This window comes from Saimiri boliviensis, chromosome 13 (assembly GCF_048565385.1).
Source record: "Saimiri boliviensis isolate mSaiBol1 chromosome 13, mSaiBol1.pri, whole genome shotgun sequence".
Taxonomy (NCBI): Eukaryota; Metazoa; Chordata; class Mammalia; order Primates; family Cebidae; genus Saimiri; species Saimiri boliviensis.
In genome coordinates, this window is record NC_133461.1 from 94,368,538 (window position 1) to 94,396,433 (window position 27,896).

General features: G+C 38.9%; 1 protein-coding gene across 4 annotated transcripts in view; it reads right to left on the reverse strand.

Moving 5' to 3' along the window:
* Positions 1 to 27,896, reverse strand: part of PSD3 (pleckstrin and Sec7 domain containing 3) — a 682,522-nt gene that overhangs the window by 567,564 nt on the left and 87,062 nt on the right. For all 4 annotated transcript variants that reach the window (XM_074384015.1, XM_074384005.1, XM_074384009.1 and 1 more), the window contains exon 3: positions 23,704 to 23,753. The gene's annotated coding sequence lies outside the window, so the exon portion shown is untranslated. The remainder of the gene's footprint in view (positions 1 to 23,703; positions 23,754 to 27,896) is intronic.

Here is a 27,896-nt window from a genome sequence, read left to right on the forward strand (position 1 = left end):
CCCATGCTCTATTGTAAAGGGTGGGCGGAGACAGAGGACAAAGAAGACACTGGAGAGGATTTTCCACCTACAGTCTCAGAAGGTATTTCCCTCCCTGCAGGAAGAAGAGGACACAGTCTCTTGAGAAATCATCTTCATGAAGTCCAAAACTCCTGGGAGTTTGAAACACACTTGACTCCATCAGTTTCAGATACAGCGTTAGAAACTTGCCTGTGGGATGCCACAGCTTGGGAGGCAAGGCAAGGACCGGGGCTGTTCATCTCAGTTATGCTGTTCTGAGTCACTTTCCCAAAGGTTACTTTTTCCCTTCCATGCTTTATTTGCTCATTCACACAATCATGTCCTGACTTGAAGATAATTCAGTGGATGCTATAATCATTGCCTGATTGCCAGATATGTTTCAGATATACTGGGATAATATGTGCTGTCTATGATGTGGGCCAGTCTTTGCAAGTCTATATATAATTATAGTAATCAGATTTACCTTCTCTAAATCTACTAACACAGAAAGAAGATATGTAGAGTCTTTTTAGTATAAATGTAAAGAGAAAATGAATTCCATGAATTATGAAAAGAGAGCATGTGTGAAGACATGTTCGTATTAACATTAAAACTTATTTTGAGAAACTGTGCAACATTCTAATGTATTAAGAAAGTTTGTCCTCAAATCTCCTACTAAGAATTATGGTTTTAATTCATTTTCCTGAAAGATCTCAAGAATCTGGATAGAAATTGGCAACTAAAAATGTAATTAGATCTGATTTACCGTAACTAGGACTTAAAAAAAAAAATCCTACACTATTTTTTAACACTCCTAATTATCTGGCTTTGGTGAAAGCATTTATCTTGGAAACCTTTCCTTAGTAACTATTCACATACTGCTCCAGATGGATGTTTCATATTTGTTACTGCTTACTGCCCTTTGGACCTAAATTTCATTTTGCATAAAGCTAGCACATGAGAAAGCTAATGAAAAGGATGTATAATTTCTTGTGTCTTTAAAAAATCCCATTTTTTTTCTTCTAAGAGTGGGTGAAATATGTAACTCTATATATAGTTTACAATATGCAGTAATTACATTCAAACATCTTTCAAATTACTATTTTCTTCTGAGTATTATTGCTCTGGTATAACTTCACAACTCTAGTATAGCCAGCCTACACAGTACACAAGCCGTAATGTACTTTCCAAATCTTGTGTGCTACACAGAATTTCTATATGCCAGTCTCTTTGGGACACCCTTATTCCTTCTGCCCCTACAGGACCATCAGAGTCATGACTTGAAAATCCAGATGAGGTTCTGTCATGCTCAGGGTACCTTGAAAATCCCAGGTCTCCTAAAGAAGGTGACACCTGAAGCTGCTGTTGCACTTTCAATGACCAATGATTATATTCCCTTGTTTGGAGTGTTGAGAACCACTTTTCTGTCCTTGACACTGTGACAGGTTTGTCTTATTTTCCCCATTGAGTTTCCACCTGGAGTCTGAATTTCCCAGTGCTTCCCTGTCTCAGTCAACAGTTCTTCCTCCAGCAGTAGATCTGGGAGCAGCTTCAAGAAAAGCTTCATCAGACATTTTCTTCTAAGACTTAAATCATCTCACACCATCAGATGGGTTTCTGGATAATGAGCTTTTAATTGTCCCATATTTTTTTAAATGTTATCTTTTTGCCACTAAACTTGATTCTCTTACCATTACATTCTTCTTTTGGGAGCGAATTCAAATGAGGGCTGGTTTAATTGGGTCACCTATCCTAAACCTCCATGAATGACCAGAGAAAAGGCACTCCATGCATAAATAATTTGTCCATGATGTATGAGACCCACGTGCTTTTCTGGTTATTGTAACATTGCTGTTTTGGTTTTCCTTCCTTATTTTATTTTTAAGATGGAGTCTCGCTCTGTTGCCCAGGCTGGAGTGCAGCAGCGTGATCTTGGCTCACTGAAACCTACACCTCCCAGGTTCAAGCGATTCCCCTGCCTCAGCCTCCCGAATCGCTGTGATTACAGTCATGGGCCACCACATCTGGCTAATTTTTGTATTTTTAGTGAAGATGAGGTTTTGCCATGTTGGCCAGTCTGGTCTCCAACTCCTGACCTCTGTGATCCACCCGCCTCCACCTCCTCAAGTGCTGGGATTACAGGAGTGAGCCACCATGCCCAGCCTGTTTCCTTCTTTATATTAGCTAGTTTTATTTATGCCTTAGCTTTACAAGAACATATGAAAAACATCCTGCCCTAACTCAGGCACCCCTAAACTGGCCTATCTATATTTTCTTGTGGGGTTTCTTCTGCCACAACAACACTGTGTGCATTGATCTTGAACAATTGCAATTGCAAACACGGAGCATGTCAGTCGTTGCCCAAGAAGCACCGTGACCCAAGAACTCAGCCGACTCTGCCTATCTGAGAGGCGCACTACTCAGTCTGGCAACAGGAATCCTCCCCACATTCCTCCTCAACAAAAATCAACAGTACAGGCTCTTTCATCCGTTTATTCTTCAGGATCACAAAGTTGTCTCTAAAGCTCCAAATAATAATTTCTGGAGGATACCTTTTTATGTGGTAATGTTTAACTGGGATATAAGTCATATAACATGAAATTCACCATCTTAAAGTGGTTTTCAGTATGGTCAGTTGTTTTCAGTATATTTGCAATGTTATACAATCATCACCACTATATAATTCCAGAACATTTCCACCATCTCAAAAAGAATCTTTATACCCACTTTCCATTTCCCGCTTTCCCCATCCCCTAGAAACCTTTAGTATACTTTCTAAGTGGATTGCATATTCTGGATATTTCATATAAATGGAATCATACAATACATGGTCTTTTGTGTCTTTTTTTTCCCCACTTATGTAACTTTTCAAAGTTTACATTGTAACATGAATCAGTACTTCATTACTACATGAATAATATTCCATTTTTAACTGAATAATATTCCATTTATGGCTAAAGAATATTCCATTTATAGATATACCATATTTTATTTATACATTCACCAGTCGATAGACATTTGAATTGTTTCCTTTTTTTGTGTGTGGCTATTTTGTACTAATGCTGCTATGAACATTTGTGTACAAGTTTCTGTGTGAATACATGTTTTCAATTCTCTCATCTATGTACCTAGGAGTGGGATTGCTGTGTCACGTGGTAACTCTAGTTTCACTTTTTGAGCAAATGCCAAACTATTTTCCACAGCATTAACATTTTAAAATCCCAGCAAAAATGTATGAGGGTTTCAACTTCACAGCATCACTTGTCATTATCTATCTTTTTAATCAAAAGTGTGGAGTAGAATTTTCCATGATGTCATTTGTTTTATCAGCTCATGGAATGCGTACTTGTGTATTCTTATGTTTTATAACATTCTCAGACTTAATTTATAACATATCTACATTGAATATACATATGTATCTCATATATCTAGCTAGCTTGCTAGCTCTCACATAAACAAAAGCCAGACTCTCTTAGGGATTCTCAATATATATATATATATATATATATATATATATATATATATATACATTTAGAGTGCAAAGGGGTCCTTAGGCCAAAAAAGTTAAAAAATATTAGTTTAAAGAGATTAAGCAATGTAACTAGCTACATTTTCAGTGATGTGTTTTATTTCTCCTATTTTGGAAAGAAAACAAAAGATTTTTTTAAAAATTTCTAGGATACATAGGCAGAATATGCTGGTTTGTTACCTAGGTCTACACATGCCATGGTGTTGCTGCACTCATCAACCCGTCATCTACATTAGGTATTTCTCCTAATGCTATCCTTCCCCAGCCCCACAACCCCCAACAGGCCCCGGTGTGTGATGTTCCCTTCCCTGTTTCCATATGTTCTTACCGTTCAGCTCCCCCTTATGAGTGAGAGCATGCAGTGTTTGGTTTTTCTGTTCCTGTGTTAGTTTGCTAATAATGATGGGTTCCAGTTTTACCCACGTCCCTGCCAAGGACATGAACGCATCCTTTTTTATGGCTGCATAGTATTCCATGGTGTATATATGCCACATTTTCTTTATCCAGTCTATCATTGATGGGCATTTGGGTTGGTTCCAAGTCTTTGCTATTGTGGATAGTGCTGCAATAAACATACATGTGGACGTACCTGTATAGTAGAATGATTTATAATCCCATGGGCACATACCCAGTAATTCCATTACTGGATCAAACTGCATTTCTGGTTCTAGATCCTTGAGGAATCACTACACTGTCTTCCACAATTGTTGAACTAATTTATACTCCCACAAAGTATAAAGGCATTCCTATTTCTCTACATCCTGTGCAGCATTTATTGTTTCCTGACTTTTTAATGATCACCATTCTAACTGGCATGAGACAGTATCTCATTTTGCAATCTATCCATCTCACAAAGGGCTAATATCCAGAATCTACAAAGAACTTAAGTTTACAAGAGAAAAACAACCCTGTCAAAAAGTGGGCAAAAGATGTGAAGACACTTTTCAAAAGAAGACATTTATGCAGCCAACAAACACATGAAAAAAAAAGCTCATCATCACTGGTCATTAGAGAAAAACAAATTTTTTTTAAGAGATTGAGTCTCACTATGTTTTCCAGGCTGACCTCAGACTCCTGGGCTCAAATGATCCCCCCACCTCAGCCTCCCTAGTAGCTGGGACTATAGGCACACAGCACTGTGCCTGGCTACATTTTATATATATATCTCCAGATAATTGTCCAGGTTAAGAGTTTTATAAAAGCATAAGTGATTTTACAAAACCAAATTTTGCCTTCCTACAACGATCTCATTCCTAGAGAATCTTTACCTTAGAACTTATGGGAACGTTCTTGAAAATGAAATTCTGCCAGTGTACTGAAAATTAAACTGATTGCTAAGTAAAGAATAGAGAAGGGACCTGCAGTAAGAAACAAGTGCATCAAATTATAGTTTTGTTTTTAACCAGCTTTTTCTATTTGTTTCATACTCTAACCTGACTTAGACTGTGTGACACAGAGCAACACTTTCCCCAGGAAAAATAGTTGTTAGAAATAAAGCAAGTTTTAAGTTTTATTCCAGTGATGATCTGGCACAAAGGGATGGTGACTATATAGAACAAGCCCCTTCCCACCCCTCTGATTTATTAAATAGCTCTAAGATTGAGGCAGAGAGGAAGAAGGGAGAGGAAGAATAAAATTAGAGGTAGTATAAGGACCACGTGCTCTGCTCCCATCTCCATCCTCCAGAAGAAAAGTGCCCAGTGAAATCTTTTTTAAAATTTGAGTCGCTGAAGGAGAGAAGACCCGGGTGAGAAATAGCCAGACTTGAGAAAATGCTTACCCCTGCTTCATGCCATTCTGGTATAGAAATGATGACAAGGTATATACTTCTCAAGAGGTCACCTCATTCAACTCCATAGCTCCAAACTGTGTCTGATACGCCTGCAACTACCAAATGCTATCACCAGGTCAGATTTCTCTTCATAGTTTTAGACTAAGATATCCAACTGCCTTTGCAACACGTCTATTCAGGTCTCTCACAAGCATCTCAATTTCAACAGTTGAAAACCCAATTTATAACTTTTCCCCATGCAAACTGCTCCCTTGCCATTGTTTGCTATGTAACTCAGTAACATCATTTCCTAGTTGAGTAAAATTGACATCTCCACTTGGATGTTTAATAGGCGTCTCAAACTTAATGAGGACAAAAATAACTATTTACTTTTTTACTTATTGTTTATTATATCTGTTAATGGTACTACAAGACACACAATTGCTTGGGCAAAACTTTGATTGCTGTATTGAATTTTTCTTTTCTTTTTCTTTTCCTTTCTTTCTTTCTTTTTTTTTTTTTTTTTTTTTTTTTGAGACAGAGTTTTGCTCTTGTTGCCCAGGCTGGAGTGCAGTGGCACAATCTTGGCTCACTGCAACCTCCACCTCCTGGGTTCAAGCTATTCTCCTGCCTCAGCCTCCCAAGTAAAGTAGCTGGGATAATAGTTGCCTGCCACCAAGCGTGGCTAATTTTTGTATTTTTAGTAGAGTTGGGGTTTCACCATGTTGGCAGGCTGATCTTGAACTCTTGACCTGAGGTGATCCACCTGGCTAGGCCTCCCAAAATGCTGGGATTACAGGTCTGAGCCACCGTGCTTGGCTAAATTCTTCTCTTTTACTCAGTCTCCACCCCCAGTTCCAACATAAAACTGTAGTTTCTGTCTTTACTTTGGAAATACCATCACTGCTTTCTACCTCCTCTGCTACCAATTAGCTCACATTAGCTTTTGCTTGGGCTGAACCAATAACTTTGCAAACATCTCCTGGCTTCCACTGTAGGAACCATCTATTCCCCCTGCAGCAGTCAGAGAGAATTTTTAAAATAGTGATCTTTTCAGAGGCATATCATTACACAAAGAAAGAAATCAAAACCTTCCCCTGGCTTTCAAAGTTCCTATAATGTGGCCTGTCTCAACTTCTTTAAACTCATTCCATTCCACTTTCCATTCACCCACCAAATACAAAGTGGCCTTTCTGTTCCTGGGATTGCCAGATAAGAATTCTCTTTAAATTTTTTTTCAGTTAATTGATTTTTATTTTCACAACAGTTTTTGGTTTATAGAAAAACTGAGTAGAAAGTACACAGAGTTCCTATTTACCCTCCCCAATCCATATACAGCTTCCCTTAGTGTTAGAATTTGGCATTAGTGTGGTACATTTGTTACAACTGATGAATCAATATGGATATGTTACTGTTAACTAAAGTCCATAATTTACATCAGGGTTCACTCTTTATGTTGTACAATTCTAAGAGTATTGGCAAATGTGTAATGACATGTGCTTATCAGCTGTTTGTTTATCTTTTTAGGAGATTACAGTATCATGTAGCATAGTTTCACTGCCCTAAAAATTCCCCACACTCTAGTCATTCAACTCCCTTCCCACTCTCCATCAATCCCCGGCAACCACTGATCATTTTTCTGTCTCTATAGATTTGCCTTTCCCAGAATGTCTTGTAGTTGGAATCACACAGTATGTAGCCTTTCCAGACTGGCATTTTTTGCTTAACAATATGCTTTGAAGGTTTCTCTATGTCTTTTTATAGCTTGCTTAACAGTTCATTTCTTGTTGTTGAATAATATTCCATTATATGAACAAACTACAGTTTGTTTATCCATTCACCTATCGAAGGACATCTTTTTGCTTCCAAGTTTTGGAAATTATGAATAAAGCTGCTATAAACATTCATGAGCAGGTGTCTTAGTCTGCTTTTGATGCTGTAACAGAATACCTGAAAATGGGTAATTTATAACAAACAAGTTTATTGGCTCACAGCTCTGGAGGCTGGGAAGTCCAATATCAAGGTGACAGCATCTTGCAAGGACCCTCTTGCTGCATCATTATATGGTGGAAGACATCAGATGGTGGAAGAGAAAAGAGATGGCAAGAGAGAGAGAGACAAAGTGGGGTAAACTCATCCTTTTTTTCTTTGGAGATCCTTTTATAAAGAACCCACTCCTATGATAACAAACCTGCACCAAAAATTAATCCATTAATCCATTCATGAGGACAGAGCCCTCATGACCTAATCACTTCTTAAAAGTCTTACCTGTTAATACTGTACAATGGCAATCAAATTTCAACATGAGTTTGGGAAGGAACAAACATGCAAACCATAGCAGCAGGTTTTTGTATGGACATAAGTTTTCAACTCATTTGGATAAACAGCCAAGAGTGTGATTGCCGGATCATATGGTAAGACTATGTTTAGCTTTGTAAAAAACTGTCAAAATATCTTGAAAACTGGCTGTGCCACTTTGTATTCCCACCAGCAATGAATCAGAGTTCCTGTTACTACACATGCTCACCAGCATTTGGTGTTGCCAGTATTTTGGATTTTAACCATTCTAATAGGTATATAGTTTGTTTTAATTTGCAATTCCCTGATGACATGACATTGAGCATCTTTTCATATGCAATTTGCCATCTGTAAATCTTCCTTAATGACTGGCTGTTTAGATCATTTACTCACTTTTAATTAAATTGTTTGGTTTCTTGTTGTTTAGTTTTAAGCCTTTTTTGTATATTTTGAATTCAATTTATTTATTAGATATATGTTTTACAAACACTTTCCTCCAATATGTAGCTTGCCCTTTCATTCTCTTAATATGTTTCACAGAAAATAAATTTTAATTTTAATCAATAATGCAAGGTTTCTTAGATTTTCTCATAGGTTTTCTTCTAGAAGTTGTATAGTTTTACCGTTTAGGTTCTATAGTTTCATTGTTAGGCCTATGATCAATTTTGAGTTAATTTTTTTGAGTGTGAGGTCTATGGTCTAGATTTGTTGTTTTTTCTTTTTGCATGTGAATGCACAATTATTTTAGCACTGTTTGCTGAAAAACTATACTCTCTTCATTGCATTGCTTTTGCTGCTTTGCCATAGATCAGTTAACTGTATTTATGAGGGTCTATTTCTGGGCTCTCCATTGTATCCTATTGACCTATTCATCTACTCATTTGTCAAAACCACACTGTCTTGACTCATGTAGCTTTATAATCAAGTTGGGTTGTGTCAATCCTCTAACTTGGATATTCTACTTCAATACTGAGTTGACTATTTTGGATCTTTTGCCTCTCCGTATAAAATTTAGCATTAGTTTGTCAGTGCTTCAAAACAACTTTCGGAGATTATGACTGAAATTGCATTGAATCTGTAGAACATATTGGAAATGATATCTTAACAATATAGAGCCTTACTATCCAAAAACATTGACTATCACTCCATTTATTTCGATATTTTTATTCTTTTAATCAGAATTTTGTTGGCTTCCTCATACAGATCTTGTGTGTATTTTGTTAGATTTGTATATGACTAAGTATTTCCTTTTCTGGTGCTAATGTAAATAGTGGTGTGTTTTAAATTTCAAGTTCCAATTGCTCATTGCAAATATATAGAAAATCAACTAATTTTTGAATATTAGCCTTGTATCTTGTACTCATGATGTAATTACTTGTTAGTTCTAAGAATTTTTATTTGTTCTTTGGAATTTTCTGCATATTCTTAATTAAATTTAGATTTCAGTAAACAACAAAGTTTTCTTTTCTTAGTACAGCATGTCCCAAATAGTGCATCAGGCATATTCATACGAAAAAAAAAATGTTGCTTCTCTGAAGTTCAAAGTTAACTGGGTGCCTTGATTTTTATTCATTAAATATGACACCTCTATTTCTTATCTCACTGAGCTCATTTCTGCCTCAAAGAGTTTCATCAATTAGTAGCTCTTCCTGTAACACTCTTTTTCCTATTTTGCATGGTTGGCTGATTCCTGTTGTTCAAAATTAAATTTAAATGTTATCTCCTCAGATAAGCTTCCCTAACCCAACCCAAAGTGGCCTCCCAGTCCTTCTCTCTATCTGCCTGTTTTAATGTTTTACAATGGCAGTCACCCCTTAACAACTTATTAACTAATTGATCAATTGTTTGATGATCTGCCCCCTCCCTTCACCAGCCCATCCCAGTCCCACTAACCTGCATTTTCTTGCTCAGTACTCTCCTCTCAAGACTTAGAATACCTGGCATTTAGTAGGCGCTTAACAAACACTCGTTGAATTGAGAATTGAACGAACTTATTTAAATCACCAAGTCTAATAATCCTTTAATCCTTCCTCTTTTCCTTAATGTTTATATCTAATTAATCATAAGTCATGTCCCCAAATCCCACCAAAGATATCTTAAACCCATTCTCTTCTGAGGTTTCCAGTGTCAGTCCTTAGATCAAGGGGAACTAGGATGCCTTCTAACATCCTGAACAGAGTGCTGACTCATACTCCCAGCCAGTAGATTCTCAGTGAATGTCTGTCTTTTCCATTACTCTAGGCTCCACCAACCAAGGACAGTGTCTGAGTGCTGCTGTACCCTTTCTGTCCTGCACAGAGACTGGTGCATAGTCAATATTTACTAGGTGTCACCTATGATTATTTTAGAATAGTTACAACAAACTGAAAGATGCATACTGATTAGAAAGACATGTAATCTTACCAATGACAAAGCACTACAGATATTCCTATAATCCTCTATTTCCTAGCAAAGTCAGTTACCTAAAATGGACAGTTCTCAAATGTTTTGGTTTCAGGACCCCTTAACACTCTTAAAAATTATTGAGGTTACCAAAGAGCTTGTTTATTTAGGTTGTAACAACCAATATTCACTGTATTCGAAATAAAAACTGGGCCGAGCATGGTGGCTCATGCCTGTAATCCCAAAACTCTGGGAGGCCAAGGTGAACGAATCACCTGAAGTTAGGAGTTTGAGACCAGCCTTGCCAACAGGATGAAACCCCATCTGCACTAAAATTACAAAAATTAATCAGGCATAGTTGTGGGTGCCTATAATCTCAGCTACTCTTGAAGCTTAGGCAAGAGAATGACTTGAACCTGGAGGCAGAGGTTGCAGTGAGCAGAGACCATGCAATTGCACTCCAGCCTGGGTGACAAGAGCAAAACTCCATCTCAAAAAAAAAGAAATTAAAACTGAAAAAATTTTACAGTGTTAGTTCATTTTAAAGTTATAATAACGAACCCACTACATGATAACATAGGCAACATATTTCATAAAGAATAACTGTATTTTACAAAACAAAAAAATGTACTGAGAAGATGGACATTGTTTTGCATATTAGCAAATCTCTTTAGTGTCTGGCTTAATAGAAAAATAGTTAAATTCTAATATCGGCTTCTGCACTCACTCTGTTATGTACAACACACTATTTAGCTAAGGTATGTTTTTTAAAAATTGAGACTCAAGTTTTGCAAACTCAAAAACACATTCCAACTTAAACTCAAGCCCACAGATGTGTTTAGTTTTTGTGTCTATTCTTGGCCCGCACAGAGCTTTAACATGTTTTGCTCACTTGTTAGCCTTTTCAAAAGAGAGATTTCATAGGAATACCTGGACATCTGGCTTCTCTTGCTAGGCCTGTACTGACAACCAGCAGGACCATGACCTGTGATGGGGACCAGGAGACAGTTGCCATTGATCACTGGACCTGCTTCTCAATTTTATTACACTGAAATTTTTCTTGTGATGGGACGAAGAAAAGAGTGAAACATTTCTTAGTTTCAGGACTCTATCAAAAGTTACAAAATGAAAGCTAGATTGGGAGGATCACATGGCTCAGTATAAGCAGGAGGAAGCTATTTCTTCGTAGAAACTAAGAATATTCTTACATGTAGTACTCAAATAAAGTCTATCTGTGTTCAAAGCATATGTCCTAAAATGTCTTTATAGAACAAACTCAGCCTGAATAATTGTGATTCTTACTCTAATATGTTATACAACGTGAGCAAGTATTATGTCAGCCTCTACTTAGCTGTTACTTATTTCTCTTCTTCTCTTCTATTTAGCAGTATTTGAACTGCTTTTACGTTCATTAAATTTCTCTGTGATCTTAAAGCACTCTAGCCTATAATTTTGTAGTATTATCTAATAAGTTCCAAGTGTCTTCAATCTAAGTATGAATTGCTTATTTTTATCTCCCCATATTTCTAGGCTTAGATTTAAATCCATGTTAAAATACTTAACACTTGTAGTGATTTTAAAAATTTCTTAAGTGGAATGTCATCAACGAGCCCAAGGCAACATTTCCAAAACATCGAATACCCTGAGAGAAACCAAAAGATGTCGTCGATCTCAAGATGCATAGTGTCACGTAAACACATGAAAGATGTACTGACTGCTCCATTTCCATCCAGATGTCTTGGCATCATGCAGACAGATCCTTTAAGGAACTGAATGATGTGCCACAGATAGTATGTCCACCATCTGCTGCGAGACAGCACTCATGCATGATTTTAAAATGGATCACAGCATAACATCATAAAGTGTCGGGAAGCCAGCCAGCTTGCATTTCCTCCTGGGAGACACCACTGTTGGCTTCTAAAGCTTCCTCTGAGGTCAAACATTCTAACTTCATTTAATGGCATCCATACGTGTCCAAACATCCAGGCTACAAACTCAGAGTTACCTTTGGGTCATTGTTCTCCTTCACCTTCCTCATTAATTTAGCTACTAAGTTTCATAAAATCTACTCTACAATGTCTGTGGAATTCATGTCATTTTCTCCATTCCCACAGTCAAATATCAACGCAAATTATTTTTTAACTTTTCATTTTTCTGCCTCCCCCACTCCATGCAGTATTTATGATGTGTATATATTTTTATATTGTATGTACATATATTACATGTATATTTCCCCCACAGTTTTCTATTGTCCCATGAAGTCCAAAGTTCTTACCATGACACCTTTAGGAGCTGGGCCCTTGTGTAGCCCTTTAACCTCAACTTCCATCATTTTAGACCTCATTCAGACCTCTCTCATTCATTCATGAATTTTACAAATATTTCTTGAACACCTACAATATTCCGAGTGCTAGTCTCGGTTCTGGGGATGTTGCAGTGAACAAAACAGACAAAAGTCTCTATTCTTCTGGAGTTTATATTCTGGGAAGGGGGTTATACATGGCAGATAATCAAATATCATAACACACAGAATATGGAATGTACTTGATAGTGATATATGTGATATGACAAAAATAAAAGAGAATAGGTATAAGGGGGAGACTGCCATTTTATGGAGGAGGGTCAGGGATGCATACCAGAAAGGATCATTGCATAGAGACTGTAGGGGCTGGAACAAGTTGGGTGAGGGAGGCTGGAGGAAAAGCTGGGCCAGTGTGGATGCAGAGGAGAGGGCAAGAGGGAGGAGCAGAGGGAGGAAGGTGAATTAGGGAGGGCAAGTGCCAGGTCAGGGGGGGCCTTTTTGGCCATGTGAAGACTTTCGTTTTTACTCAGAGTAGAATGGGGGCTGCTGGAGGGGTGGTTTGAGATGGAGAATTGCATGATCTGTCTTGCAGTGTAAATGGATCACTCTATCTGCTATGCAAACAGATCACACTGTCTGCTATGTCAAGGACAAGATTGAAGTGGGGCAATCCTACAAGAGATGATGGGGACTCGAACCATGGTGGAAGCAGCAGAGCTGGTGACATGTGCTGGGTTCTGCATCCATTCAGTGGAGCCACAAGGATTTGCTAACACATTGGCTCTCACTATAGACGGGAGTCAATAGTGCTTCCTAGGCATTTGGTTGAAGGGCGCACTTGCCATGAACTGAGGCTGTGGGAGGAGCTGACAGGGGCTGGGTGTGGAAGAATGAGCTCAATTGTCATGCACTGAGTGTGAGATACTTATTAGATATCCACGTGAAGGTGTTAAATAGGCAATTTGAGATATGCATCCTCCACACCCAGGATTTGCAGCATTCTTGCCTAAATACCTCATTCTTTCATGTCTATATGCCATTTTGCACATGCTCCTTTTAAGGCCTCTTCCTCTTCGTTATTTGAGAAAATGCTTTTTCTTATTGGCCTCTACAACTTATTGAAGTGCATTGCAATGAGTATGTGTATGTGTGTGCGTGTGTGTATGTGTGTGTGTGTGCACTTACATTTTGAGACAAGGTCTCTCCCAGGCTGGAGTGCAGTGCACAATTATAGCTCACTATGGCCTCAAACTCTTAGGCTCAAGCAATCCTTCTGCCTTAGCCTCCTGAGTAGCTGACACTACAGGCATGAGCCACCGTCTCTGATAACCCCCCCCTTTTTTTTTTTTGAGACAGTCTCACTGTCACTCAGGCTGGATTGTAGTGGCATAATCTTGGCTCACCACAACCTCTGCCTCCCGGGTTCAGTCTCCTGCTTCAGCGTCCTGAGTAGCTGGGATTATAGGTGCCTGCCACCATGCCCAGCTAATTTTTTGTATTTTTAGTAGGGACAGGCTAGTCTTAAACTCTTGACCTCAGGTGATCCACCTGCCTTGGCCTCCCAAAGTGCTAGGATTACAGGTGTGAGCCACCGTGCCCAGCCAACTTTTTAAATTTTCTGTGAAGAAGTTTCACTATGTTGCCCAGGCTGGTCTTGAACTCCTGGCCTCAAGTGATCACCTTGCTTTGACCTCCTAAAATGTTGGGATTGCAGGCATGAACCACCGTGCTCAGCCTGGAATAGCTGTTTTAACTTATTTGTTCAGTTACCATACTGTCCTGCTAGTAATTCTCAACAAATGCCTGATACAAATTAATAATCAAGAAAAGTTCACTGAATACTTGAAACCTACGAGGGCCATAATATCCTACATTCAGTGGTTAGATTTCTTGACATATGTTGCTATTTCTCCTCTTCCATAAAAAGAACTGTTTGGCACATATTGTTTTAATCAATGACAATTAAATTCTATTTTTGTTGATGTGCTTTGTTTTATATTCCCTTGGGCATGCAATTTATTAAGCATGAGTAATATCTGGCACGCAGAGTCTCTAATAGCTTCCTTTTATTATGAGGTCAATGATTGTCTGAATTACTGAGAAAGGAAATATCTAGGAAGAAAATGCCCTCAATTCCTTGAAACTGTGCTAAAGAGAAAATATGGAAGTATGGAAACATTAACAATGAAATTGCTTTGGGGCACTTGAATCCTTATTTATGGAAACTTGGAACAATTTTAAAAGTGTATTTTCAGCAGCCACTGACTTAGTAATGACAGTTTGGTTTCTGAATATTGAATGCATTTATTGTGTCTTTAATGTTTGACATATCTTAAAAGATGCATTTAGAAGAAAACTAATTTTAACCAACTAATTATTTCTTTCACCACTCTATTTCTACCAGCCCACCATTCCTTCTCCTGAGCCTAATCCAATTAATCACTATTTTTCCATTTTCCAGAGACTGTCTAAGCCTTAATATAGATTTACATCTATATGTATCTTTTTCTTACATAAATGGGATTCTACTACATATTTTTCTACCACAGGTTTTTTCACTTAAAGTATCTTAAGATGCTTAAAAATAATAGTATTTTATAATAGCATGCATGGATGTATATCAATATATCTTTTTCTTATTAACGGCTTTGTAATATCCCATTGTATAGGCACACAATAATCTAATTAAACAATATCCTACTGATAGGCACTTGTTGCTGGACATTTATATTGCAACAAAAATGCTTCCAAGGGCCAGGCATGGTGGCTTATGCCTATAATCCCAGCACTTTGCAAGGCCAAGGCAAAAGCTAATATAGCTAGACTTAAACAGACTCATGCTCTGTTGCCCAGGTTGCAGTGCAGTGGTATGATCTTGGCTCACTGCAACCTCCACCTCCTGGCTTCAAGTGATTTTCCTGCTTCAGCCTCCCAAGTAGCTGGGACTATAGGCACGACTCATCATGCCCAACTTTTTTTTTTTCTTTCGGTATTTTCAATAGAGACAGGGTTTCGCAATGTTGACCAGGCTGGTCTCAAATTCCTGACCTCAAGTGATCTACCTGCCTCAGCCACCCCAAGTGCTGGGATTACAGCCATGAGCCACTGTGCCTGGCCAATCCAGATTTTTTAAAAATACATTTGCTATTATAATTTTCTACATGCAACTGACAACTCTGAAAAACCCGGTAAAATACATTACAGTCCACAAACGCATGCTGCACACAGTCTAATCAGGACCCAGATTTCTATTATTGAAGCCTCATTAATGAAGCCATCCACACTCATTGTCGAGATTGCTGCCTGGCCACAAAGCAAGCAGCAGATGTTGACCTTGCAAAGGTTAACTTAATAGAGTTGAATTTGATTTAAATCCAATCACCACTTCCACAGGTGCTCTGTGGGCCCAGTAGGAGACTGTAGGAGTGATGTCAGGGTGTCTGCATGGCTTGATGCTCTGGCATGACACACCCATGCTGTGAAAGACTCCATTGTCATTTTGCTCCTGGGTGGAGTGGGATTTGACTCACTCACTGACTCAGTCCCCTAGCACACCCTCAATCTGCTGTTAGAAATTTCATTTAGGTCATTAACTGCATCACACTTTTTTCCTTGGCAAGTAGGTAAAGGTACAGAGAGCCCTGATATACAATGGTCTTTCACTGTGAGAGCCCCACTGCAAAATCCAGCTAATTCTTGGGGTTCCCCATCCTTTCCTCCTCTCTTCTCCAGTCTCCAATCCCATCAAAATTTAGCCATGTTTGTTACTCAGCTCCCTAATGATACTTTGAATGCAAAGGGGTCATGTACGGATAAATCATCAAGCATGATATGGGCAGTATTGTGAGTAATTTATTTACAAATAAATTATATGGATATAACTATATGGATATATAATTTATTTGTAAATAAATTTGCCAGGGTGAGCACAGTTTAAGCTCTAATTCCTCCCTACAAGGCAGATGAGAGTTTTACAGCTTGGGAAGTAGTCTTCAGGTTTTGGTTGGGTTCTTCATTGTCTGTTAAAGCTTCATGTTTTTCTTTTAGCTTACAGAATCATTTCTTCACAGGTTCTGGTTGATAGGGTTATGCCTGTTATGAGACAAATTCCTTGCTGCCAATTCTTGGTCTTTTAATGTATTCCTTTGCTTTCTCTTTTCTTTCAAGAGATGATCTTGCTTCTCCCCAAACATTGCCTTTTATTCCTTGTTTCCCAGGTGGTGTCAGCATCTGAATTAAATCAATGTCCATTTTATGTTTGTTCACATCTTTCTGTCTCACTAGAGATTTTCCTGCAATTGGCTCTTTCCATGGTAAGAGAAGTGACTTCTCTGCCTTTCAGGAAACTCATTAGTGGGTCAGGAAAGACTGGTTTTCAGGTGCAGTCATAAGGGAGAAAGTGCTCCCTGACAACACACATATATAGACACACAGGCACAGACACACACAAACACATACGAACGAGCCCCTGTGCAAATTGCCACTTCTGCATTTTCAAAAATGACTTGAGCCTGGCAGAAACGTTCCCTCAGGGCTGGGCCCATGCCCAGGAACATGGTGGCTCATGCCTGTAATCCTAGCTCTTTGGGAGGCTGAGGCAGGTGGGTCACCTGAAGTCAGGAGTTCAAGACCAGCCTGGCCAATGAGGCAAAACCCTGTCTCTACTAAAAATACAAAAATTAGCCAGGCATGGTGGTGCACACCGGTAAGCCCAGCTACTTGTGAGGCTGAGGCAGGAGTATTGCTTGAACCTGGGAGGTAGAGGCTGCCTTGAGCTGAGATTGTGCCACTGCTCTCCAGCTGGGTGACAGAGGAAGACTGTTTAAAAAAAAAAATAGAGAGAGAAAAGAAAGGTCCCCTCATTATCTTCTCTCTTTATTCCCTCTTAAATCCTGTATTGCACACTGGAGTTGTCCCAGGCTGAGGTTTGGGATGTTGGCAGGTGGAAAGGATGGAGCAGAGCCGTCTTGCTCCGAGTAGAAGCAAGGCAGGAGGAAGGCATGTGAATCTCATTATCTGAGTAAACTGTTGTTACAAGGCTGTGATCCTTTTCCTTGGAATGATGCTTATTCTGAGCCGTGGTTTTTGGTTTTAACTGCCTTTCCTAAATTATCCATGAATTGGCCAGTTAGAAGCACAATATCCCATTCACAGGAACCGTGTTTTATTCCACCCTCACCCTTTCAGTCTATGCTTTGAAGGTACAAACTGGTCAGTGAGAACCAATGGCAGGCATGTGCTATATCCCGACACACTTTGACTCTTGCTCTCACCTGAAGCTCAGCTTAGGGAAAAAGATCTTAATAGGAGACAGAAGACCAGGATACTTGTTCTGATTGTACCCTTCTCCATCTGTGTGGCCTTGAGCAGGTGACTTCACCTGTCTTGTCCTCCTGTTTATAAATTGACAGTCCCAGTTGTCTGAAGGTGGAAGCCTGGTTCACGCCTCTCAAGGTCCTTTCTCACTACGATATCTATGAACCAAGTAGTTATTAGATTGGTGTAAAAGTATAAAAGCAGACTTTGCCATTAAAAGTAAATGGCAAAGACCACAATTACTTGTGTTATCAACCTAAAAAGTTCAATATATGATTGCCCTCATTGTAGCAAGAATAAAAAAGGAAGTTCAAATAAGTGATTTCCCAAGTCTCAAGAAGTAAATATCAATGGAAAATCTGCTGTAAGTCAGATGATGTAAATCAGACCGGATGACCTCCCAAGTCCTGAGATTTGATGAGTACATTACTTTTGCTTAGAAACAATGGTATAAGGTAAATGAGATCATGGAAAAAGTGCTCAGCATAGTGCCTAGTACACAGTAAGGCAGCGGTCCCCAACCCCTGGGTCACAGACTGGTACTATTCCATAGCCTGTTAGGAAATGGGCTGCACAGCATGAGGTAAGTCGTGCTGGCTAAGTGAGTAAAACTTTAACTGTATTTATAGCTACTCCTCATCACTTACATTACCACCTGAGCTCCGCCTCCCATCTGATCAGCAGCAGTATTAGATTCTCATAGGAGTGTGAACTCTATTGTGAAGTGTGCATACAAGGGATCTAGGTTGCATGCTCCTTATGAGACTCTAATGCCTGATGCTCTGTCACTGTCTCCCATCATCCACAGATGGGACTGTCTAGTTGCAGGGAAAAGAGTTCAGGCCTTCCACTAATTCAACACTATGGTGAGTGGTATAATTATTTTATTATGTATTACAATGTAATAATAGACATAAAGTACACAATATATCTAGTGCACTTGAATCATTTTAAAACCAACTCCTCCCAACCCACCCCAGTCCAGTGAAAACTTTTCTTCCACGAAACCAATCCCTGGTGCCCAAAAGGTTGGGGACTATTGCAGCAGGGCATGAAGAAATGAATGCCTCTAGTGAAAATAATGATGGCTTCGTTGTTATCCTTTTATAGAAAGCACTCCATATGCTGTATCTAGGCAGGTGTATTATCTATCTACATGGTTTCAACTCAGCAAACAGGCACATACATTTTAATTTAACATTACATAGTACATCTCCATGAATGATGCCTCTAGTTCCACATAACTGTGGTCTAATTTGACTACAACAGATAAAAATGTGAAAAATATGCTAACTAGGAGACAGGATGGTCTAATTATAAGAGCATGGGCTTTGGGGCCATGTGGAGTTTTTCCTTGCCACAAAAATGAAAGACTATGAAGTTTGCCGTGGTGTGTCTTTAGAAACAGGGACATTTTCAGCTATCCTGAGACATTACTTGTCACATAAAGCTTCAATTACCTAACCTAATCCAGGGTACATCTGTCTTTGGAATGCAAAATCAAGTCGTATTCACAGTGAACTTTCATCTTTCTTCCTTTATCAATTGGTTGCTTTACAAAGTAAAAAAAAAAAAAAAAAAGAATTAAAGATTTGGCTTGAGAGGCACCCAAACTGAAAGACACAGAGCTCCGAATTTGATCCTAAACCATCAAAAGCGAGATTCTTTCCACCTGGTTGTCTGTCTCAGTGCTTACAAAATGACCTGCCATCTTTAGGCTACCCAGGTGAGTATTTAAGCCAACAGAAGTTTGACCTTTCAGTACATTGGGGCTCCCACTGTATGAGCAAGTGGGTTCTGGAGATGTTTGCTGTCCCAAGTTCATAGCATGGGATCCCAGGAGCTGAACTGAGTCCCAGATTCCTGTGTGAGTGAAGACCTGCAGTGTCCCTACTCAGCCTTCACAAGAAACATGTCTCTCTGTTCCACCTTGTAATGGGGTTTCACTTCACCCAGCTGAGACCTTCTCCAACTCATCTAATGCCCACTAGTCTATTCCTCCAGGGTTGGACTCTGTTTTTGTAATAGCTCCTGTCTCCTCAGTGTCTACCCTCCACCACGAAACACTGGTCCTTGAGCCAACCCAGATAAACTTTATGAATCTGATAGCCATCTGATTCTGAGAACCATAGCTTCCTCAGTGCCCCAGAGGCCCCAAACAGTGCATCTCTGTCTGGGCTAAACCCTTGGACTTATTTACTGATCCTAATCCCACCTGATAGCTGTGTGACCCAGGGTCAGCCACTTCTCCACACACACCTCTTTGCCTTCTGCCCTCACCTGCCCCACTCTAGGCCCATTGGCCTTCTTCCTAGCTCCACTGGGACCTTTAAAACTTGATCCTACTTTTGGTCCTTCACGCTAGCTGAGGCCTCTGCCCAGTGAACTATTGCCCCCTAACTAACATGATTTTCTACTTATCATTCAGGTCTCAACTTACGTCTTAGTTCAGGTTGCTATATTGAAACCACCATAGACTGGGAGAATTATAAACGAGAGAAATTTATTTCTCATAGTTCTGGAGGCTGGAAGTCCAAGATCAAGGTGCTGATAGATTTTCTGTCAGGTGAGGGTCTGTTTCCTGGTTCATAGATGGCCGTCTTCTTGTTGAGTTCTCACAAGATGCAAGGAGTAAGGGGTCTCTCTGGGGTCTCTTCTAGAAGGGCGTTAGTCCCATTCATGAGGGCTCCACCCTCCAGAACCTATTCACCTTCCAAGGGCTCCATCTTCTAGTACCCTCCCTTTGGGGGTTAGGATATCAATATATGAATTTGTGTGTGTGTATATGGGATGGGGTGTGCTATATATAGATCATAAACATTTGATCTATAGCAGATTACATTTTTTTTTCAGAAACATATTCTTTGATGACCTCAGTTGCTTTCACATCACTTTTTAAAAATAGTTACACAGTGCTACGGTTTAAAGGTATCTCCTAAAGTTCATGTGTTGTAAATGCAATCCCCAATGCAACAGTGTTGGGAGGCGGGATAAATAAGAGATGATGAGGTCATGAAGGCAGCGTCCTCACGGATCAATGTCATTACCACAGGAGTGGGTTAGTTATCTCGAGTGGGCTTGTTATCGCAGTAAGTCTGGCCCCTTCCTGCTCACTTGCACTCTCAAACTCTGACCTGTTCACCTTCTGCCATAAAATGACGTAGCAGGAAGGCCCTCACCAGATGCCCCCACCTTGATAATGGATTCTCCAGGGTCCAGAACTATGAAGAATAGATTTCCTTTTTAAATAAATTACCATCTATGGTTTTCTGTCACAGCAACACAAAATGGACTATGACATTTAACATTTACCAATAACTGATATGTAACTACTTTTTTATTTATTTTAATTATCATGTGCCTTTCCATCTGTTTCTGGCCATTAACCTCTTCCATGCCCTATCATCCCAATATAAGGTCCATGAAAGCAGTAAAATCCCAGATATAAAAGATTTAACCTCATTTGTTTCAGTTTCTGCTATATCCCAGCAGGCAGGATAACTCTTGGCATATAGAAGTTGCTCAATAAATGTTAATGAAATGAGTCGTTGCTAATCCCCTCCTTGGTAGGAGGGAGGACACAGACCCTAACTCTGCTAATTTCCTGACCCAGGCCACCACATAGTTACTTTAGTTCCCTTCCTCTTCCTCATGGGGCCATTCCTAACACCTACAGGGCTGGGTTACAAAGTGTGAAATGATTGTTCTACATTTTGGTACAAGAGTACTACTGTCCTTATTTTTAAATTAAATTCAAGCATATCAACAAAATTATGAAGCTTTTCCTTTATTCTCTTTAAAGAACTCCCTTCTCCACCACGTTGCTAAATTCTCCTTTCTAACTTTTTATAGATGGTTTATCACCAATAACATAAAAATCACACCTCAGGGCATTCCTGTTTCTCTCTGTATCTATAAGCCCTCTTTTTCCTCAGCAAAGCCTGTGGCTCCCCATGAAGGGCGGTGCTAGAGCAGAGATGCTCAGGAAAGGGACTAATGGATGGGGCTGAACCAGGGAGTAGCCATTTAGTGCTGCCCACCCAACTATAAGAGGCTGTCACTGGGTGTGACAGGCAGGATGAGACATTGCAGGAAACTGAGAACTGCCCGGGGAAGGCAGTGATGAATGCAAGCTGGGCTGGTCTGAAGCAGCAATAGAAATTCTGAGGCATAACTTGCAGCGATGTGGCTTAGCTGAGAACTGCTTGAAAACAGGCTGGAAAGCCAGCCTCTCAGGTTGCCATTAGGAACGGAGCAGCTCAAAATAAAGGCAGCTCTCAGGAGAGTCTTGACTCACATAGATGTGGTTGGGCACATGGCTGTTATTCCAACCACACCTACACACACAAGTGCACATACACATCCAGAGATGGCAGTGACTGTCAAATGTCAGCCCCTGATGCAGAGTATGGAATATCTGTTTAATGGTATATAAAATATAACAGTAAAACTGAAAACAGGATATTGACATTTTAAATGAAATCTTCTGCATGCTATTGAAATACTCTTTGTAATTCTAATTCCTAACAATTAAAAACTTGGCATTCCACAGAGCATTTTCTCTGCGTTTAATATCATACTTGCAGTTGAGAAACTGAAATTCAGAGTGGTCAAAAAAATCACTACAATCTCATACAGATTTGTCAAATATTCTTGGAAAGTTCAATAGTACCGAAGAAACCACACTTTTTTTTTTGTTTTAACTTTAAGCAGCTTAAAGCAGCCTAAAGAAATTTTCATGAAACTATAATTTTTCTTAAGTTAGTAGGTAAAATTATATTTCTGGAAAAGAGAAATTTGGGATGGGGTAATTTTATTCACTTTACAAAAGAAATATTAATTTAAAGAATATGATATGGCTTGTTTAAGTCACAAATGAGAATATTTTAGAATAGCTTTATTGAGGTATATATACTGGTACATTTAAATAATCAAAATTATTGTATAAAGAAATAATCAAATCTAGAGCATATGAAGGCTTCCTATGAAACAATAAGAAAAAAAGCAAAATTAAAATGGGCACAATGTATTACCAGCTGAGTCATGGAAGAGGAAACCACAAAAGCCAACAAATATCTGCTTGGGAAGGAATGCTAGCGCTTTCTCAATTGCCTCCTTCTTCCTGGACGTGGCTGCCCAGCCAGAAACATAGATTTCCTATTCATGAGACTAAGTTCTTGCCAATGAAATCCAAGTAGAAGGGATGTGTGGAACTTCTGCCTTATTTGTCTGCAAGAAAATTGCTTTCCCTGAGCTTTTTTACCAAAAGCTGGTATGTGGCAACAACCCGACTTCAACCAGGAAGTTGAAGAAAAGGCTGATGACCTAAGGGATAGCAGTGTAGCAAATGGAAGGATCTCTGAGTGACTGTGTGGAACAGAGCCCTCTTGCCAGCCTGGACTGTCCAACGTAAGATTAAGTAAGAAAAAGATCTTTTTAATTTAAATTCTTGCCTAGATTACTATGTCTCAAGGTCTCTTTGTTACAGCTGCTTAGCTTGTACACTAACACAATGACCAATCTAACTAGTAGTCTGGGAAATGAAAGTTAAAACAAGATAACATTTTACATACCCTGAATTTGGCTGTACTTTAAAAGTCTGGTGATATCAAGAATTGACAAGGATATGGAAATGAGAAACTCTCAAAAATTTCTGGAAGGAGTGTAAATTGGAACAACTACTTAAAGAACAATTTATCAATATTACTAAAGTAGAAAATGAGCATTCCCTGCAACCCATTCATTTCAATTCTAGGTGTAGTAACTTTACATACTGAGACATATCTCTAAGCTTATTATAACATCATTTGTATTAGCAAAAATTAGAAACAACCTGAATCTTCATTGTAACAGGATGGATGAATAAATTGTGATATTTTCATATGATAGAGCACAGTCAATAGTTAAAACAGATGAACTACATCTGTATATATTCATATGAATAGATTTTTTAAAAAATAATATTGAAGGGGACAGAGTGGAAGAACATGTGCAACACGACAGCATTAGATAAAAATTTAAAATATGCAAAGCATAACTATGTATTCTTTTGCATGCATATACATGTAGGAAGAGTACAAAAACGTGATATAAAGAAATACATACCAGATTCTTGATAAGAGCTGTTGCTGCGAGAGGAAGGTGAGGAAATCAATCTGTGGAGAGAAACAAAATACTTCAACATTATTACTGTTTTCTTTTTTAAATAAAAACCATGCAAAACTGCTGTTATTAACATTTATTATTTATGGTTATTGGGTATAATCAGAAATGTCCAGCCAGGTGCAGTGGCTCATACCTGTAATCCTAGCACTTTGGGGGGCCAAGGCAGGTGGATCATCTGAAGTCAGGAGTTCAAGACCAGCCTGGCCAACATGGTGAAATCCCGTCTCAACTAAAAATACAAAAGTTGCTATGCGTGGTGGCATGTGCCTGTAATCCTAGCTACTTGGGAGGCTGAGGCAAGAGAATCACTTGAACCCAGGAGGCAGAGGCTGCAGTGAGCTGAGATTGTGCCACTGTACTCCATCCTGGGTGACAGAGTGAGACTCCATATCAAAAAAAAAAAAAAAAGAAAAAGAAAAAGAAAAAACAACAAGAAAGAAATGTCCTGGAGCTGAATTACACCAGGCAAATTGTTCATGTGTATCTGTGTGTCTCTTCCCCCAACTCTCCATTCAATGCTGTCAGGGAGGTGGCTTGGAATCAGCCATGGTGGAAGTGTTTATACCACAGAAACCAGCCAATGCTACAAACCAGCAAATGCTATGTTTTCCTCTGGAGAGTTAATTACTGACAGTGACTAACACACCACTGGGTTCAACCTATCTATTAAACTAACCTTGGTATTTTGAATGCTTTAAAATCTTTTCAAAATGTAAAAAATTAAAATCATGTTTCATCTTATCTTCAGGATTATATTTTTTACATAAAGCATACTGCATGTGTGTCCTGATGGTGATGGAAAAAGAAATGAAAGTATCTCTCAAAAAGGTAAAACCAAGGTTAGATTTTATTTGATGTTTGAGAAAATCTGACTCATTTGGATTGGGAGAAAATTTTGGACTTCCTACTAATCACAGAATTTCAAAAGCAAATGTCTTCAAGTCATTTATGGCACCCCCTAGCTGATAAGAGGCTTCCTGCCTCATCTCAGAGAAGGCAACATCTTTCATAACTACTAGAATGACTACATTTGCCTCACTAAATTGTAGTCATTGAACCACAAACTTGATTTCTACTTCTGTAAAAATAAATCAGAATTAAAATGATTAAGATATGAAATTGAGGCTCCATGTGGTTTCAACAGGCATCCATAATCTAGAGTTATGATAGTCATATTTTCTGAAACCCAAATCAGGACTTGTGACCTTAGAAATAATCAAGCAATATGTTTGGCCTCAGTTCTGTCATGAAGATTCCGGAGTTTCTGTCCTTCTAACTATAGTAGTAGATGATAAAGATGACTTATTTCACATTAAGCACTTATAAGTGCTCTATTAACCTCATTCCTTGGAATGATTGTTTTAAAACATCTATGTTTGCTATTAAAATCTTGCCACTTGGGAGGCTGAGGCAAGAGAATCACTTGAACCCAGGAGGTGGAGGCTGCAGTGAGCCAAGATGGTGCCACTGCACTCCAGTCTGGGCAACAGAGTGAGACTGTCTCAAAAAAAAAAAAAAAAAAAAAAAGTAATGCATATTAACTGGAGAAAATATAGATATGAAAAGGAAAGAAAATCATCCACCCATAATTTTATAACTCAGAGACAACAACTACTAATAGCTTAATAAATAGCATTTCAACCTTTTTGTGTACATTTATGTATTTTTCCCCAAAGTAATATTAAACTATGTCCACTGTTTTAATTGGCTCTTTCCACTTAAGAGCTGTCATTAACTTATTTCCATGTCATTAAATTTTCTTCAAATGTATTATTATTTTATATCTTTAAACTGTGATATTATATAACTATAACTAAATTTATTTCACCCATCTTCCTACTATTAAATATTTAGAGTATCTGCAATTCGCCCATATAAGTAGGATGATGTTATCATCACACTAGTAAATCTTTGCATGCATCCCTGTTCCTTTCTTTGGGATAAATTTTAGTAACTGTAATTCCTGAGTCAAAAATTATAAATAATCTTTAAACTTTAATAATAAATCTTTAAACTTAAATAATCTTTAAACTTTTTTCTATCTTTATGGAAATAGGTTATTCATGCAGAAAGCTTTATACCATATACAAAAGTATGTTTGGAGTAAACTAAAGACTTAAAAGTCAAAAGCAAAAATTTTAACTTTAGAATAAAACCTATAAAAACATTTTTTTACAGCATTGATTAGGGCGGGGAGAAAATACGGTAAAAAAGTAACAAGAGACATAATTTGAATATATTAAAATGTAAAATTTTTGTGTAACAAAAGACTGTAAAAGACAAAACAAAGACTGTGAGAATATATCTACAATAATATCTCTATATATACCCTTATATAACACAAAAAGTTTAGGATTCGGAATATAAGATCTTATAAATCAATAAGAAAATGGGCCAGGCACAGTGGCTCCTGCCTGTAATAGCAGCATTTTGGGAGGCCGAGACAAGACTGCTTGAGGCCAGAGTTTCAGACCAATCTGAGCAACACAGTGAGACTCAATCTCTACCAACAACAACAAAACTTAGGTAGGCATGGTGGCACATGCCAGTAGTCCCAGCTACCCAGGAAACTAAGGTAAGATGATTGTTTGAGCTCAGGAGCTTGAGGCTGCAGTGAGCTTTGACTGCACCACTGCACTCCAGGGTGACAGAGCAAGATCCTATCTGTATATTAAAAATATGTATGTATATGTGTATTTATATATACATATTTTATGTATAGTGTTTATGTATACACATTTTATATCTATAAATATGTATATATTTATATATTTTAAAATATATAAAAATTACTATATATATTTTTAAATATATAAAAATTTATACATATATATACACATATTTATATATACATATTTCTTATATATGTAAGTACAATGTAGGCAATACAATAGGAATTCTCAGAGAATATGAAAGGCAATTTACAGAAAAAAGCAACCTGAATGGCTAAAAAACATGATATGTTCAAGTGAAGTATAGATTAAATCAACACATCCCTAAGATTAACAAAAGTTTTCAAGTATTCCATCACATTTAACAAGAATGTGGTATAACTGGGACTCTCATACATTGCTGAGGAGATCATAAATTGGTTCAAACATGTGGAGGAGCAATCTGTGAAGCAACTATTAGGGTTGAAACTGTATGCTCAGCTGGATCAGGACCGGGGTGAGTCAAGCACGTGCCTGGGGCCTGACATTTAAGGAGTCCCTCACTCTCAGGATCATGTAAGTGTAGGGTTGCCACCTGAGAGGGAGGTCCTCCTTAAAAATTACACTCTGTGTCTTTGATTGCCTTATTCTGATCCTGGTTCTGATGCAGAACCAGGTTTCTTGTAACCTAGAAACCAATAATTCCGGACTTCTGCCAAGATGGCCGAATAGGAGCAGCTCCAGAGCGCAGTTTCCAGTGAGAGCGACGAGCGAGAATGCGAGTGATCTCCGCATTTCCAACCTAGGTACCAGGTTCACTTCGATGGGACTGGTTGGAAAGTGGGTGTAGCCCAAGGAGGGCAAACCGAGGCAGGGTGGGGTGCTGCCTCACCTGGGAAGTGCAACGGACTGGAGAACCCCCTTTCCTACCCAATGGAGGCAATCAGGGACTTTTCCAGCCACTCCAGCACCCCAGTTCAGATACTGCACTTCTCCCATGGTCTTTACAGCCCACAGACCAGGAGATTCTCATTGGGCCAACTAGTGCCATGGGTTTACAGCACAAATCTGCGCAGCCATTTTAGCTAACACCTGCAATGCCTGTGAGACAGAGCCACCCATTCCCCTGAAAAAATGGGGCTGAATGCAGGGAGTCAAGTCATCTGCCTCAGCGGGTCCCACCACCACAAACACCAGCAAACTGAAATGAACTGGCTTAAGATTTTCACACCCAGTACAGCAGTTTGAGCTCGACCTGTGTTGGTCGAGTTCAGTTGGGGCGAGGGTGTCTGCCATTACCGAGGCAGTCTGCCATTACCAAGGCAGTTCTAACCTCACCTGTGTAAACAAGATCACAAGGAAGTTTACACAGCAGCTGGGTGGAGCCCAAGGCAGCTCAGCAACACCTCTGCAGGCAGACTGTGACTAGACTCCCTCCTTGCCAGGCAGGGCATCTCTGAAAAAAGGCAGCAGCTCATCAGG